The following is a 16,294-nucleotide window of genomic DNA, read 5'->3' on the forward strand; positions in this document are numbered from 1 at the left end:
ATTTTCTATATGAGATTGGGGTATCTTGTTAACTGTCGCCACATCTCTCAATTCAGTGCCATATTCTTGTCGTCTTCAACATAAATGTCTGGCTGTCACAGATCTTTCACAAAATCCATCCACCTCTTTGCTGGCTGTCCTCATTTTCTCTTCCCTTCTTCCTGTGTTTCCCAAATCTTCTTCATCAGATTGTCTTCTGCTTTTCTGTTCGTGTGCCTAAACAACCATAACCTGTTCTCTTTGATCTTTTCTGTAACTGGAGCTACTTTGGCTTCTGCTCGTGTCCTCATTTCTTCTTTTGTCCCACAGTGTGCATTCTACCACCCTTCTCAGACACTTCATTTCCATCACCTCTAGCTTCTTCATCTGCTCTTCCTTTACTGCCCAGGTTTCTGTACCATACAGTACTACTGGTCGCACCATCATCTTGTACACCTTACTTTTCAGCTTCTTTGGAATTTTTCTGTCATAGACTACACCTGAGAGTCAATGTCAATTGGCTGTACCCCTCTGAATATACCTCTGACCTCTTCATTCAGACTTCCCTTCTCCTCAACTACCCCTCCCAGATACTTAAAGCTATTTACCTGTTCCACTATCTTCCCTTCTATCTCAATTCTCAGCTTCTTCTGATTTCCCCAATTTGCTGCCATTACCACTGTCTTATCTGTGCTTAGTTTCACCCCATGTGCCTTCAGCTTTGCATTTCATTCACGTATCCTTTGCTGAAGATCTTGCTCAGTCTGCCTATAATGTCACATCAACTGCAAAAAGTAACTTTGTTGATCTGTCCCATCAATCCTGTTTGCTAATGTAGTCTATCACCAGTATGAACAGCAGTGGGCTCAGAGTTGAACCCTGGTGTACAACCATTCCAATTGGGAACCCCTCTGTGAGGCTGAACACTGTTCTCACTGGGTCCTTGTACATAGCCTGCACTAATTCCATCAGTGTTTCTGGGGCTTCAAACCACCACAGTACTGCCCAGATCAGCTTTCTTGGGACCTTGTCATATGCTTTCTCCAAGTCTAGGAATGCCCAGTAGAACTCTTTCCTCGTCTCTAGCTTATTCTTAACTATCTGGCTCACTGCAAACATTGGGTCATTTGTGCTGCATCCTGATCTGAAGCAGGACTGCTCATCTCTTATCTTGCAGTCTACTACTCAGTGTATCCATTTCCAATCGCCCTCTCCAGAACTTTCATGCAATGTGATAGGTGTTTGATGCCTCTGTACTGCCCACAGTTGTGGATGTCCCCTTTGTTCTTGCACACTGGCATGAGTATGCTTATTCTCCAGTCATCTGGGATACATCTTTCTTGCCACACTACTATGAGTACCCTCAGGAGCTATTTCTCCCCTATCTCACCCAACCAACATCTTTAGCATATCTGCTGTGACCTCATCTGAGTCTGCTGATTTCCCTGGCTTCATCTTCCTTAGTGCTGTTCTTACTTCTTCTAAGGTGGGCTCCTCTTCTTCTCTCATTGTAGGCTGTTTCTGGGATAGTACAGCTTCTGTGGGGTTTTCTTCATCCAGAAGCTGCTGGAAATGCTCCTTCCATCTGCCTTTGATGTCCTGTGGTCTGGTGAGGAAGTTCTTGCTGGCATCCCTTATGAAGGTTGTCTCACTATCTTCTTTATCTTTCTGTCTTTGCCTTGCAGCCTGGTATAGTTTCTTTGTACCACCTACTGAGTCACTTTCCAGAGGCAGGTAGAGTGCTTTAGATGCCCTATTCTTTACTATCATATCTCCTTTCTTAGCTTCTTTGTTAGCCAACCAGTATTCCTTCCTATCCTGGTCAGTCTTTTCTATCTCCCATTTTTTTCCTGCACTCCTTATTTCTTTTGATCACTTTCTGAACTTCTGTCTTCCACCACCATCTTTCCTTATGTACCTTATTTCCATACCTGGCTCAACCACATATCTGATCTGTAGTGCTAACACGTGATATTTTGAGGTACTGCCATTCTTCTTCAACTTCACCTATTTCCTCCTCTTCTTGGTTTGCTAGAGTAATTCCTTGATCTATTGTACTTTCCCTCCAGTCAACCTCCAGATCTTCAGCCTGGTCTCTGTTGAACTTAGAGCCTTCTCTGACAACTGCTTGCAGCTGATAGTGGCAACCAGTGGCTTATGCTGTGAGCCAACTGTTTCACTGGGGATGACTTTCCAGTCATGGATTCTACCCCAGTGCCTTTTCCTTACTAGGAGGAAGTCTACCTGAGTTGCATGTTGGCTACTCTTATATGTGATCTTGTGACTGACTCTCTTTCTAAACCATGTGTTGGCTACTATCAAGCCATTTGCCAGACAGAAGTCTAAAATTTTTTCTCCTTCTTTGTTCTTGTTGCCCCACCCATATGGTCCTAGGCAGTCCTCATATTTTCTTCTCTCTGTTCTAATATGTGCATTCAAGTCACCCATTATCAACACCAGTTCATGTTGTCCTGCTTTATTTAGTAGTTCCTACAACTGCTGTCTGAATGCACTCTTTTTCTCACTATTACAACCCTGCTGTTGGGCATAGGCTGAGATTATGAATACTGCCCTATCATTACACTGAAGTCTGATTGCCATGAGTCTGTCATTAATTCTGATGGTATCTCTCACTGCCTTTTGGAGCCTCCTTCTCACCAAAATTCCCACACCATTGCTAGCCTGCTCCCCTCCTGATTAGTAGACTGTGGATCCTAAGCCAAGTGTATTTGCTGCACTGCTCTTCCATCTTGTCTCTTGGATACATAGGATATCCAGCCTCCTCTGTATCACCATGTCATCCACTTCCAAGCTGCATCTTGTCAGTGAACCTACATTAAGTGTAACAATCCTCAGTTCATGTTTGGCAAGTTGATTGGTTTTATGTCCAGCTTTTGTTCAACAGAGCTAACCCAGGTAACCCAGGCTGGGCAACTAGACATAGGCTGGCAAATAGCTTATTGACCCCGAACTGCTGGGCTTTATGACAGGCACACACTGCCCATAGGGGCACATACACCCCTTCCACCATTAGCATGGGTCTCTGGTGTAGGTCAGAGTAGGCCAGGTCCTCAACCCACTTATCACTGGTAACTAGCCATGCCCATTTTGGTGACATTAGTCAACATGACTGAATCACCTAAAGCCATACTTTACACTGTTGAGTGGTTAGTCCTGCCATGGCATGCAGTCTGTGATCTGTCTTCTCCTATCTTGAGGATACTGCACACCATAGTAGATGCCCAAAGCAGTTAGTCTGTGCAACTCTTCCCCCTATAGGCACCATGTAGAGTCTGTGCCACTGCCCACAGTTCCATTCTTTGGTGAGTTTTGAGATGGAAAAACTAATCATGTTTTTTAGTGATGGGAGAAACCCCCAGAGAGACACTGGGAGAACAATACAGACTCCAAACAGGCATTGGCTGGAGGTCAGGATCAAACCTTGTACCTTGTGCATAGGAGGCAAAGATCTTAACCATTATGCCAAATGGTCTCTGTACACCTATTTATGTACACCTATGCTGTCCACATAATTGGCATGTACCAGTCTGTGTGCCATGGGTAGACGTGAGTCACGCATTGTTCCAAAACTGTTATGGGTATGTTATGTTTATACTTTCAGTAGTTGCATTGGTGGAAGGTCAACAGTATGGCACATGTCTGATGTCAGCAGGTCACCTGTGGCTATCAGTGATGGCAGTTTGCACACAGCACAATCAGATGATGTAGTGTCATTTGTAGTGTCACTGTCTGCAGTAATAATATTAGAGGGCACTCATACATCTGATGCATTTGAGGGGAGGGTGCAGGAGCAGGTTGAACCTCCAGCATCATCTGAATTGTGCATAGGATGTTCTGTCAGTGTAAGTCCAATCAAGCTACACAAGAGTAACCAAAGTCGGTGGCATCTGTCAGCCGCACTGTCTATTATATGTGAACACCTACTAAAGAGAGAGGTATGTTGCTGGCCATTGCCACTGTCAATGCAGGTCTTTCCCTGACCTGGATAACATATTTATCATCAATCCACTGTTGTGCAGGTCAGTGATTCAATCAGAGAGCAATTACAACCATTATGGTATATACTGTGACCATGTTGCATGACTTGTGTATGCACATGAGACAGTTGCATAGACTGCAGAATGACCTATAGCACATGCAATGTTACATGGCATATATGGACTTGCAGCAAATACACTTCATCAGATCACTGGTAGCCAACATAATATTCCCTGGTACATTTATGAGGTGCGTGGCCAACGCAACTGCAAGACATAGCTACCATGGTGGGACAAGGGTCTGGATGCATGCCATACCTCTCAACTATACAGATTATTGCAGAATGTCCAGATTTTTGCCTTATATTTTTGGTCTGTTACTTGTAAAATTGTAGTTTTCTGGCAAAACATTGCCAAATCTTTGAGGACTGAAGTCAGAAAATAATGACATACATTTGAGATTCAGATTTTATACACTTCAGAAATTTCATGCTAATACAAAACCTGATATTCTATCAACTTTCTAAGTTTCTAAGAGCAATATTTAAAAATTGTCCCTATATTTGGGCCTTTGCCCCCCATTACCTATGCCTTTGTCCAGATGTCTTACTTTAAAAGCTTGAGAGCTATGCATGCTAGATTTCCACAGACTTAAATTACACAGATAGCACACATTGTTCCAGAAACTGCATTTCTGTCAACCCTCCCACAGCAGCCACTACAACCAGTGATAGCTCATTTCATGGATATTGCAGATAATATTCAACTGGTTCCACTGCTGAGATACCTTATTAAATCAAACACTATGGTTTCTGCAGTTCATAGGTTCATAGGTTCATAGGTTCATACTAGGCTATCTGCCAACTATACCCATTATTTAGTCTTTGGGTGATGAATCTATCCCTCCAGCTGATGGATCTAGATTTTGAGGTGAAGCATATTCATCAAATCTGGGTTTGACATGGCCTTGTATGTTAGGCAAAGGTCACGAGACCCTTTATCCTTTTGGTGAGGAACTTTTGTGGCCTCTCCAGCTGCTGCAAGTGTCGGGTCAGATACATATTGTACTCAATCATTGGTCTGATGAGTGATGAGTAAAGGGAGACTATGACCTCCCTTGATCTAGATGAGAATCCCTTCATGATAAGGTGGGCAATGTAGAAGGTCTTCCTAACTACTTTAGCTACATGGGTGTCGAATGACAGACTACTATCAACCTGGGTCCCCAGGTCCTGATAACTTCTTCTGTGCTCAGTGGATTGCCACCTATTTGGTAGCTAGTATGACTATGCATTTTTGGCATTTAACTTTAGTTATCCATTTCTGTGAGACCCTTCTGAAGGATATCTGTGTCAGATGTGTTTAGTTTGCAGTCATCTGCAAACTTTGTCAGCCATAACCCTCCTGTGTTTGCTTTTAAAAGTAGATGCCAAACAAGAGTGGGCCCAGGACTGAGCCCTGTGGGACACCACTTGTGACAGGCTTTGAGTCTGACATGGCGCCAGCAACTCTGACCCTGTGGGTTCTGTCAATCAGCCAGTTTGCAACCCATCTTGTGATGTATGGGTTAACATTTAAGCTGATGAGTTTTTCAATGATACCGAGTGGGGAAGGCCTTAGCCAGATCGAGGTAGGTTGTATGGACTGCCTTTCCCTCATCAATGGCTTTGGTGACTGTTTCAAAAAGTCAACCAAGTTTAAAAGGCATGATCTGCCTTTGACAAAGCCAAACTGGGTTGGATCCAAAGTCTGCAAATTCCTATGTCTTTATTTATGAGGTCCATTATGATCCTCTCCATGGCTTTGCAGATAAGGCTTGTCAAGCTAATGGGTTTGTGAAGTGGGACCACAGTTGCAGTGCGCCACTCCTGGTACGTATCCAGAGGTAAGACTTTGATTAAACAGCTGTCCTAGCTGTGGGTTTAATTCCTCATTGAGTACACCATCAGGTCCCATGGATGCTGTGTTTTTGCTTTGGAGAGCAGTTCTCACTTGGGCGCTGGAGATGTTTGGGGGCTGAAATCGTTTGGTATAGATATCTCTCCTTGTTTGCACTGAACCTGTCAGCCAGTATGTTGGCAATGTCTGTAGGATCAGTAATCTTCACATCATTTTGAACTAGTTCTGAGCATATCTGGGAGTTTCCTCCTAGGTTTCTAACATAGCTAAAGAAGGCCTTATGATTGTCTTTTGAGTCTTTAGCTATTTGCTTTGGATGATTTTATGAGAGCTCTTACTTTTTACTTATAGTGATCAAGGGTGTCTTACCTTTTAAGGATTTTGCTCTATCTTGTAGTAGCTTCCTCCTTTTGTTGTAGAGTTTATTTATGGCTGGGGTCCACCAGACTGGACGCTTGCCTTTGGTACAAAGAGTCTTTGTTTTGCTTGGGATTGCCTTATCCATGCAGTCCTGCAGGTGCTGGTAGAAGGCATTTGTAAGTGATTCAGCGGCTTGAGTACTGCCTTAAAGGAGACCACACTAGTCTTTAGAAGTGTGAAGTCGGCTTTGAGAAGTTCTTTACTGTGGTCTTTTTATTTCAGGTTGGGGTGGGATGAAGACCTCCAGCGAGATTAGTTTGTGATCTGATCTCACCAGTGAGGGGTATACTTCCGGTGTTGAACATTGTGCTCCCATGTTCGTGATGATGAGATCAAGTATGTTATCTCCTCTTGTGGGGATGGTGACTAGTTGTTCCATGGCATTTGAGTTTATGAATTCCAGGAACTTTTGGGCTAGGGTGTTTGGGCTTGAGTAGTGTTCCCAGTCTATATTAGGGTAATTGAAGTCACCTAGTATGATGGTGTTTGGTGATACATTTATCCCCTCTAGTGTTTTCAGGAAGGCCATGTGAGGTTCCTGAGTTTGTGAGGGTGGCCTGTAACATGCTACAATTTGCAGAGCAGTCTTGCCTATGGTTAATTGCACCTGGATGGTCTCCGATGCATCATGCGTTGCCACCAGTCTTGAGGTGTGGGTGTCCTTGATGAATATGGATACCTCCTTTCTTGGTATTGTCCGGATTTTGGGGCGGAGCATGATATGAGGTAAAACCTGATATCGCTGGGGTGCTCTCAGGAGCCTTGAACCAGGTTTCTGTCACAGCACAGACATCGATGTTCTCCATACTGAGAAGGGCCTCGAGTGCATTTTGAGATTTAGACTTCTGGCATTGAGCAGCATTACCCTTAGTTTTTTCCTTTTTGTGTTCTAGGGTGGTAGGTTTAGAATTTGAGCCTTGCCTAAAAAGGCACTATGGGGTGGCAAGAGCCTTTGCCAATATCCGAATCCCAGGGTGACAGGTGCACAGCGTGGCTTGTCCAGCCTGTCATCCCAGGCAGACAGATACTGGATCCCCTTTGAATGACACCAGTGTTTAAGCCAATTGTTAAAGCTGATCATCTTATCTCTGTATTGTGGCATCATTCTTGGTGAAGGTAGGATACTGCTCAAGGTCAGGGTCATACCTGCCTGGGCTACATAATCAGAGAGCTCCTCAATGTCTCTTTTCATGTAGTCCAAGGAGGTACGTCTCAGGTCATTTACACCAGCGTGGACAATGACTGAGTCATATTTGTACCTGCTGTTGAGAGACCTGAGTGCTTTCTAGCGCCCGACAGACAGCTTACTGTGACCTTCTCCTTACTCAGTCTAGTGTCAGTGTGTCTGACTATGGAGTCACCAATGACTAGTGTGTCAGGCATTGTGTTTGAAGGGCTGTGACTGTTTGACACTCTGACTGTGAGGTCTATGTGTTGCAGGTGTTGTGTTCTGAGGTGGTGGTTGTTTGGGTGTCTGCTTTGGTGGCCTCTGCTGTTTTGGTAGATTTTTGATCAGAGCCTCCGAGTATGTCTTTGTGTGTTTATGTGTATGATTTGAGGTTGTAATGGTACTATGTGAGACTGGGTCTATAGTGTGTGTGGTAACCTTCTCCTCCTGACTGGTCTTGCCAGTCCTATGTTGAGAGAGCTCAGCCTCCAGTTTGGCCGTATAGTTGCATCTCTCGCATGTATTTGTGTTTTGTGGGAGGAGGAGAGGGTTGTCTGTACATGAGGCAATTGTAACATTGCCTCAATATTCCCAGGTTCACCAGCTGAGCAGGAGAGGACACTAGCAACTGATCCCTCGACATGCTAGACGGATAGACAAAAAACTTTAAAAAAAGATTCCGGGAGATGTGGGTGACCGAGAATTGGGGTTTTGGGGTACTATCTATGACAAGAGTGCCGTATCAAGGTAATAAGTACTGTAGGAGCAAGTGCTAGGTTTAACAGATAGAGAATAGTCTACTAGGAGTCAAGTAGAGATGATCTTTTTAGTTAAAGGATGCAATGTACCTATCATATGCTGACCACCAGAGAGCCATACATAACCTTGCCAGTCCTTAGGGTAATTCTATTGGCTGTCAACAAGGAGTACCACACTGGGGATCCTGCATGTGCTCTTAGACTGTAACACCACCCATCATGCATAATGCATCAACTCTGAAACTGCAGGGCCACCTGGCACATCTGACCAGCATTGCCAATATAGAAGCTCTACTCTGACACTGGAGGTTATAATCCCTGACTCTTACCAACCTGCTACCACCTGCCACCACCAACACCAACTGCCATGCATAATGCACTAACACTGAAACTGCAGGGTCAGCTGGCACACCCAACCAACACTGCCAATGTAGAAGCTCTACCCTGACACTGGAGGATATAATCCCTGACTCCTACCAACCTGCTACCTGCCATACAGACTACTGCACTCACTTCATATGACATTATCCACATGATAACATTGCCATCTCCTTTCACTGTGCTTCATCCCACCTGTATAAATGATGATGAATGTTCCATCAACCTATAAGATCTGTGCGGGTAAGGTATTATCTGATGGACAGACAAGCCATTCGATGCACAGTAATGCATAGAAAGGGTTTGTTAATGCATGCATCAGATGTGTTCTGTATTGTCTTTATTATGGACCATATTTGTGGACCATGCACTGCCTCTTTGCCAGTGCCACAGTGTATTGCACCTGTCACTCTCTTGCATGTAGTAATAAAGCCATTCCACTGATGAGTCTGCACCCTTCTCCTCCTCTCCTACAACAGCAGGTGCATCAGATACGATGTTCCCAGGTTCTAGCTGCTGTACTATGATATTGCATAACATGGCACATGATACATACAACTGACTGCTGAGAATGGCTCAGTGGAACAGAGCAAAGTAGATCTGTCCATGATCCAGTTTGATTAACAGCTGTGGCACTGGACAAAGCCAGGCAAGGAGAGTGAAGAGTTAAAGATCATTGCACACTTGCCTCTCATGGGGAAAGAAGAAGGCTACAAGCAACCAGAAAACACATGGAAAAGTGCAATTTCCCTAGTGCAGACTGAGGAATGCTGCTTAGTCTGTGTCAGGATTTGGAGCAGGTTGCTTGTTGACAACATCTCCTTGCAGAAGTGAGGGATGACCAGCACAGTCAGCCCATTGCACCGATCCTGTCCTCTGTGTAACCAGTCACATGTAGAGACTGGGCAACATAATGTAAAAACCCCTGAAACACTCCTCCTGGCTGTCTGAATGATGGGCCTCACTTAAAGATGGGGGAGATTGGGCTAATTAGAAGAAAGGGATGCTGATGAATGACAGATATTGGGTGCAACAAGAGCAAATAAATAGTAATAATAGAAATAAGAAGAAGAAGAACAGATTGCAGATCTCATGGACATACTGCTATGCACTATTAGAAATATCCAAGCATTGGAAGCACATCTTCAGAATGCTGTACACATGTTCAGCAATGTTCTCTGTCTGTGAATCCTTGATGTTGTATGCCATCTCAGTTATGGTCAGTGGGTTTTGCATGGATTACCCATAGTACCAAAGCATATACACCATCACCTGCAAGACACGATAATGGAAACCATTAAATGTGGTCTGTTGCCTATTTGAAAGGAAGCTGCTCATTGTGACCTGTATAGTTGGTAATGCATGCACCTACCACCTCAGGGAAGTCACTCAAAACAAAATGCTAGTAAAGGCCGCACATATGCCAGATGTGAAAATCATACCAAATATACAGAACATTGCATATAAATACCATGTGCATTACACACCATCTGGCAGCTGATTGGAAGCCCCCCCTGTTGATGTACCAGAAGCCATGTGGAACAGGTACAAGACATGTTATGAAAATGGAAGTGCAATCAATGGTCTTCAGTATCCCATGAAAATGGGCTATATTATAATATACCAGGAAACTGACTTTTATTCCTCATACACCAGAATTTGAACACTTTTCAAAAGCTATGTGAAAGACATATATTTAAATGTGTTAATTCAAGATGGTGGAATAGATCTTTCTATAACTTGACAAATGTTGAAAAGCACTCATGATGACATGAGGAGAGCTAAAGATATTAGGGTTATGAAAGCAGAGAAAGGTAATAATACAGTATTGATGTATGAAGCTGATTATGTGGTTGCTATCTCTAAAAGTTCGGAAGATGGAACCAGTTACCAAATTGTTCACTGGAATAAGTTTAATTAGGTTTATTTGTATTTAGATTCTGTTCTTTGGGAATTTGTAGAAAACAGTTTGATTAGTATTAACATCTGTAATTTCATGTATGCCCAAAAACCCTAAGTTAGGGTACTTGTTTAAAATCCCAAATATTCATAAAGATCGTATTACACATCCCTTCCATTCTAAGCAAGTAAAAACAGAACCCATAGGGATATTCCCCTATGAAAATCTTTAAAAGAAATGCATTTTGTTCCTTCATGCATTACACATTTTTCTCATTTTATTAAAAAGTTGTGCATGCTTCATAAACATAATATTGAATTTGATTTTTTTTTTTTTGCAGTGGCTAAAACAAATGTCAGTACCGATGAAATACATTATATTTGTATTTCATTTTGTTGTGAATAATATCTTTTTTACACAACAACCATATTTGGAAGTAGATGAAGCAAGAGGCTATGAGTGCTCCTGGGGCACCTGGTCATGCCAGTCAAGTCCTAAGTGTGTTAGAAGAACTACTTCCATCATCAAATAAGAATTCTCAAGAAGATGTTGCTTTTTATATATGTTATACTGATGATTTATATTTTTAATGAAAGGATCAAAAGAAGAACTTTATGAATTCCTGAAAGAGTTGGAAAACATTGCCATTTTTTTGAGGTTCATTTCCTTAAAGAATGATAACGAATTGAATTATTTGGCTATTGCCATTGCCAGGAATGGTATGGCTTTAGCTCCCAAGGTGTGCAAAAAAATAAACATTTTCCAATAATACCTGCACTTTAATAGTGCTCAATGTACCATTAAAACATGTCTGTTGCCTATTTAAAAGGAAGCTGTTCATTATGACCTGTCTAGTTGGTAATGCATACATCCAGCACCTCTGGGAAGTCACCCAACGTGAAATGCTGGTAAAGGCTACACATACATCAGATGTGAGAATAATAAGCATACAGAAAATTGTATTATGAAACCAGAGAAAGGTAAAGATGGTTAGAAAAGAGATCTGAGTTTTTAGCTCCTCTCAGTTTTGTTCTACACTGGCTAATTCCAGGGAAGGAGAGGTGACCTCTACTGAGCACGTAAATGTCAACTTTGGGAGGGTTATGTGTTTCACTTATTCTATTAATGCAATTTCTATTATGAAATAGTTATGATAACTGGAAGGTAATTCTTGGAAACATGGATTTGAGTCATGTTCTGGCTGGAACACCTAAAGTGAAATTTTTGCCACAAAATAAAGTAAAAGGTCCATATAATCTTGGTGTTGATATTGGAAATGACAAGAAAGGTACTTGCCCCAGTGGTGCTTGTTCTGAATGACGTTTCTTAAACAGTTCCCATTTTTTTCAGTACAAAATAATGAAAGCATGTTTTGTGTTACAAAAGAGTATATGTGATATACTAAAGGTCTGGTTTATTTAGCAGGTTCATCATGTCCTGCATATTATACAGGTAAAATTATAAGAACATATGCACAAACATTATTACGGTAAACTGAATTAGGACAATACCAATGCATCAGCAAAACATGATTTACAACAGTCAAAAAATAACTTTTTAGTTATAGATCAAATGGATATGGATATTAGAGGCAGTTATTTAAACAATTTATTAGAGCTTCATGAATTATATGGACAGTTTAAACTAGATGCATTTTTTTCTCTTGTATAAATGTTTTAGCTTTAAGGAGTTTGGCTTGGTTGTGATTGGCCCAATTTGGATATGTGATGTGTTTGAAAACATATACAAAATTATGACTACTGTATTTTTTTTTATTTTAGATAAAGTTCTTATATTACACATGAATGAAAATGCTCAAATATAAGTATCCAGTGTGTCTTTACAACTCCTTATTGTGATTTTTTAGTTGTACTGGTGGTGCTAATTTTTTATTAGTTTGAACTTCTAACAATACTTCTTAATGTAGCTCACTAGAAGGCAGTGTGATAGTGTGAGGGGAAAAATGAATAAAATGAATTAAAAAAAAGAATTTTTAAAACATTTTTAAAGATATGGGGGCAAATACATTGGACATACTCCTATACCAGAGACATTAATGGCAGGCAAGGCTATTGTGTATGTGATCCAGAATGCAAGAAAATGGCCCGAGACAGCCACTGTGAATATGTCATGGCACTGAAAAACTAAGTCAGAGATCAAGTAGGATCTCTGTATTTTGTAATAAACTGCAAAATGAGTAGGATGAATGAATTAATGATTAGGCAATTATCTGCTGTCAAATAATATTGCACATGTTTTAGGTATGTAAATCAAAAATACATCCTTACCTAAATGGTTAAAACAGCTGAATTCTGTTTTCTTTCATTTTTTTCTTCATAGCTGAAGCTGAAGATGTGGATGCAGATATGGGTTCAAGGAGATGCTATGGACGTAAAGGGAGATGTCGTTTAGCATGCATGAAGCCTGAGGTTTATCACGGACGACAGGATTGCCCTTTATTTCAGTGGTACAATACAATATAATTTGCTAAATGTAGATTAAATGTATTATAGAAATCAATGTCCATATGTGTGTTTTAATGTTCTTTGAAGATAGGCATTCATCAAAGGCCTTAAAGGGGTGCAACTGTTCATTTTGTTTCTATAATCATATCAGTAACATCACTGTCCTGGCTTGACTGCAACTCTTGCTTTCTGTCAGCAATGTATTCCAAGGATCTACAATCTTATGTTGTGGGAGGAAGAAGTTTGGGGATATGCTCAACAGTGTAAGTACAAACGCTCTGCACATAAGTCAACAAAACAGAGCCAAAAGCCAATGCATAACTTCATAAACAGCCAGCACAATGAATGGTGAACATAAAGAATATTTAGTAATAATTCAAAAAGTACAAGAGATGTACAGATAATGTACAAAAGGCAAACCGGTTTCAGCCAAAGCCTTCCTCGGTGCCACATAAAACACATAAAAATGCATTACATACTTGCACAATATATCTCAAAGGTGAGATACACACCCCATTCCCAAAAAAACAATCAAAATGCATCATTTAAACCTGGAGGAAATAACACCACTAATCTCACAATCCAGATCTGCTCTTTCTTATTCAATTAATCATGCCACCCAACTGTATTAGGTCCCCTGATACAAATACGATCTATGGCTGTAAATCTAAAAATATCTGTAGGATGTTGCAAAATATGTTTATATAAAGCATTGGACTTTCTTTTGTTCCTAATATCACTTAAATGTTCAGAAATATGCAATTTAAGCTGTTAAGAAGTTTGTTCTACATAAAAGTAGAAGAGGTGCATTGTACTAAATGGGTGTATATCACATAATTGAAATCCCAAAATATAGAACACCATAAGCTCGAACTTGGAATGTCGAAATGTGATATAATCAAAAGCTCAGAACAGCAAATTTTTTCCCAGGGAAAAAATTCGCTGTACCGAGAAACACACACACAACACAAGAACACCAAAAAAAGTAATCCACACATATACACTTAAAATCCTACTTCTAACCCTACACTAAAGTGCACATACACTACTATCTATCTACTTACCTAAACCCAAACCCTAAGGTCTGTAACTATCACACACTGACCTTACCCGCTCCCTAACCCTAAGGTCCGTAACTATCGCACACTGACCTTACCCACTCCCAACCCTAAGGCCCCTAACTATCCCATTCCCACACTCACCTTAACTCGGTCCGTTTGCACACTTACCTTAACCCGGTCCATAACCTTCACACCATAGTGGAGAAAATAGCAAAGTGGCAGAAACAGCCCACCGAATTCTTTCCCTAGGAAAGAATTCAGTATTCTGCAGCTTCGCTGTTTCCAGCATTCACTGTTTTGGGTTCGATATTATAACATTCAACATTTTAATACTTTGATGTTATAATATAAACCCGTACTAAATACATGACCCATTCAGAAATGCAGTTATTAAAACATCTGATATCAAATGCTTTAGACATATTAGCTGATGAAAATTGTTTAATTTTCATAACATGTTTGCAAGTTATACAATGTCCACAGGGAAAACAACCCTTTAGGGGTAAACTGTCCATAGAAGACTGCCCATAACCTGCAGAATAACCAGCTTTTTTTTAAATGATTTTAAAAATTACCAATTGTTTTGCCTCCTCTATATGTAAACATACACCATGTTGGTAACAATTTGGCCAACTTATTTTTGGCCAAAAGAATTCCCCAATGTCCATGAATCAATTCACAAAATAATTTGGTATTGCTGCCAAAGACTGGTAACAAAACAGATATTTGTAGTATGTTTATTTTGGACGTGATATTCCAATAAGGTATTTCTATTAACAAACTGGGCAAAATTGTGAGTATGTTCTGTGACAATCTTGTTATATCCATTAGCTCTAAACCTGGATGTAAGCTCTTTATTGTGTTTCAACAACACGTCCTTGGAAGAGCAAATTCTCTTAACCCTTAAAAACTGTGATTTAGGAATATTATTAAAAATATACTGTGGATGACAACTATTAACATCTAATAAAGAGTTATAATGAAACTCTTTATGAAACAAGGGGGTGTTTAATGTTCCATCAACATTTTTAGTGACCTTGACATTGAAAAAAAGAAATTTCCTGAATATCATAAACAACAGTAAACTGTAAGCACCACTTAATATCATTCAAATGTTGTGTAAACTCTTCTAAATAAATAACATCAGATTTCCATACTAGCCAGCAACCATCAAGATAACGTCTCCAAATATCAACTTCATCTAAATAAATATTATAGCTGTTCTCATATAGTAGAGCTGTACAAACCAATTTATTTAAACAAAATTCAACAGCCAATAAACCGGCCCAGTGTGGAATGTTTGCGTATAAAGACTTGATGTGTAATGGTTGCATATACCATGTTGTATATATTAAGAAATTCAGTAGTGTCCTTAATTCTAGATCTTACACCAATTAACAAAGTTTTCAAATAATTAGTAAGAAAGGCTGAAAAGGCTCAGTAAAAAAGTAGTCTCTTGTACTTTTTGAATTTTCATTAAATATTCTTTACATTCACCGTTCATTGTTCTGACCATTTTGTTATAGTTATACGATGGCTTTTGGCCCTTTACTGTTGCCATACGTGCTGAGCATTTGTGCTTATACCATTCGGTTGATTATGCTGTTGGCTCATTGATGGAACTGAACTTTCTCCCTTCTTCAGCACTTTGGTGGTTCTTGATGTATTGGACTATTATTGTTCATTTTTGGGTCTTGATTCTGGGATGGATGGATGTGACTGCAAATTGCGATTAACAATCTCTGCTTTCTAGACTGGTTTCTGATAAAGATGACATCATCACTTTTCTATATGTAAACATACGCTCACATATAGAGGAGGCAAAATGATTGGTCATTTTTTAAGTAATTTTAAAAATCTGGTTATTCTACAGGTTATGGGCAGTCTTCTATGGATGGTTTACCCATAGTGGGTTGTTTTCCCTGTGAACATTGTATGGCTTAGAAACGTGTTATGAAAATTAAACAATTTCCATCAGTTAATACATCTCAAGTATTTGATATCAGATTTTTAATAACTGTATTTCTGGATGGGTTATATATTTAGTAGAATGTGCATTTTCTGCCTTTTATGTAGGGCAAACTTCTAGACAGTTTAAATTGCATATTTCTGAAAATTAAAGTGATATTAGGAACAAAAGAATGTCCAATGCTTTACATAAGCAAGTTTTGCAACATCCTACAGCTATTTTTAGATTTACAGCCATAGATCATATTTGTATTAGGAGACCTAATTAACTTGGGTGGCATGATTTATTGAATAACAAGG

At 40.2% G+C, this 16,294-nt stretch overlaps 1 long non-coding RNA gene across 1 annotated transcript in view; it reads left to right on the forward strand.

Annotated features, from left to right (window-relative positions):
- Positions 1 to 16,294, forward strand: part of LOC122802840 — a 128,276-nt gene that overhangs the window by 96,794 nt on the left and 15,188 nt on the right. The window contains exon 2 of the long non-coding RNA XR_006364998.1: positions 12,841 to 12,967. This is a non-coding gene — a long non-coding RNA (uncharacterized LOC122802840). The remainder of the gene's footprint in view (positions 1 to 12,840; positions 12,968 to 16,294) is intronic.

The sequence above is a fragment of the Protopterus annectens genome, chromosome 5.part0 (assembly GCF_019279795.1).
Source record: "Protopterus annectens isolate FY-2018-M chromosome 5.part0, PAN1.0, whole genome shotgun sequence".
Taxonomy (NCBI): domain Eukaryota; kingdom Metazoa; phylum Chordata; order Ceratodontiformes; family Protopteridae; genus Protopterus; species Protopterus annectens.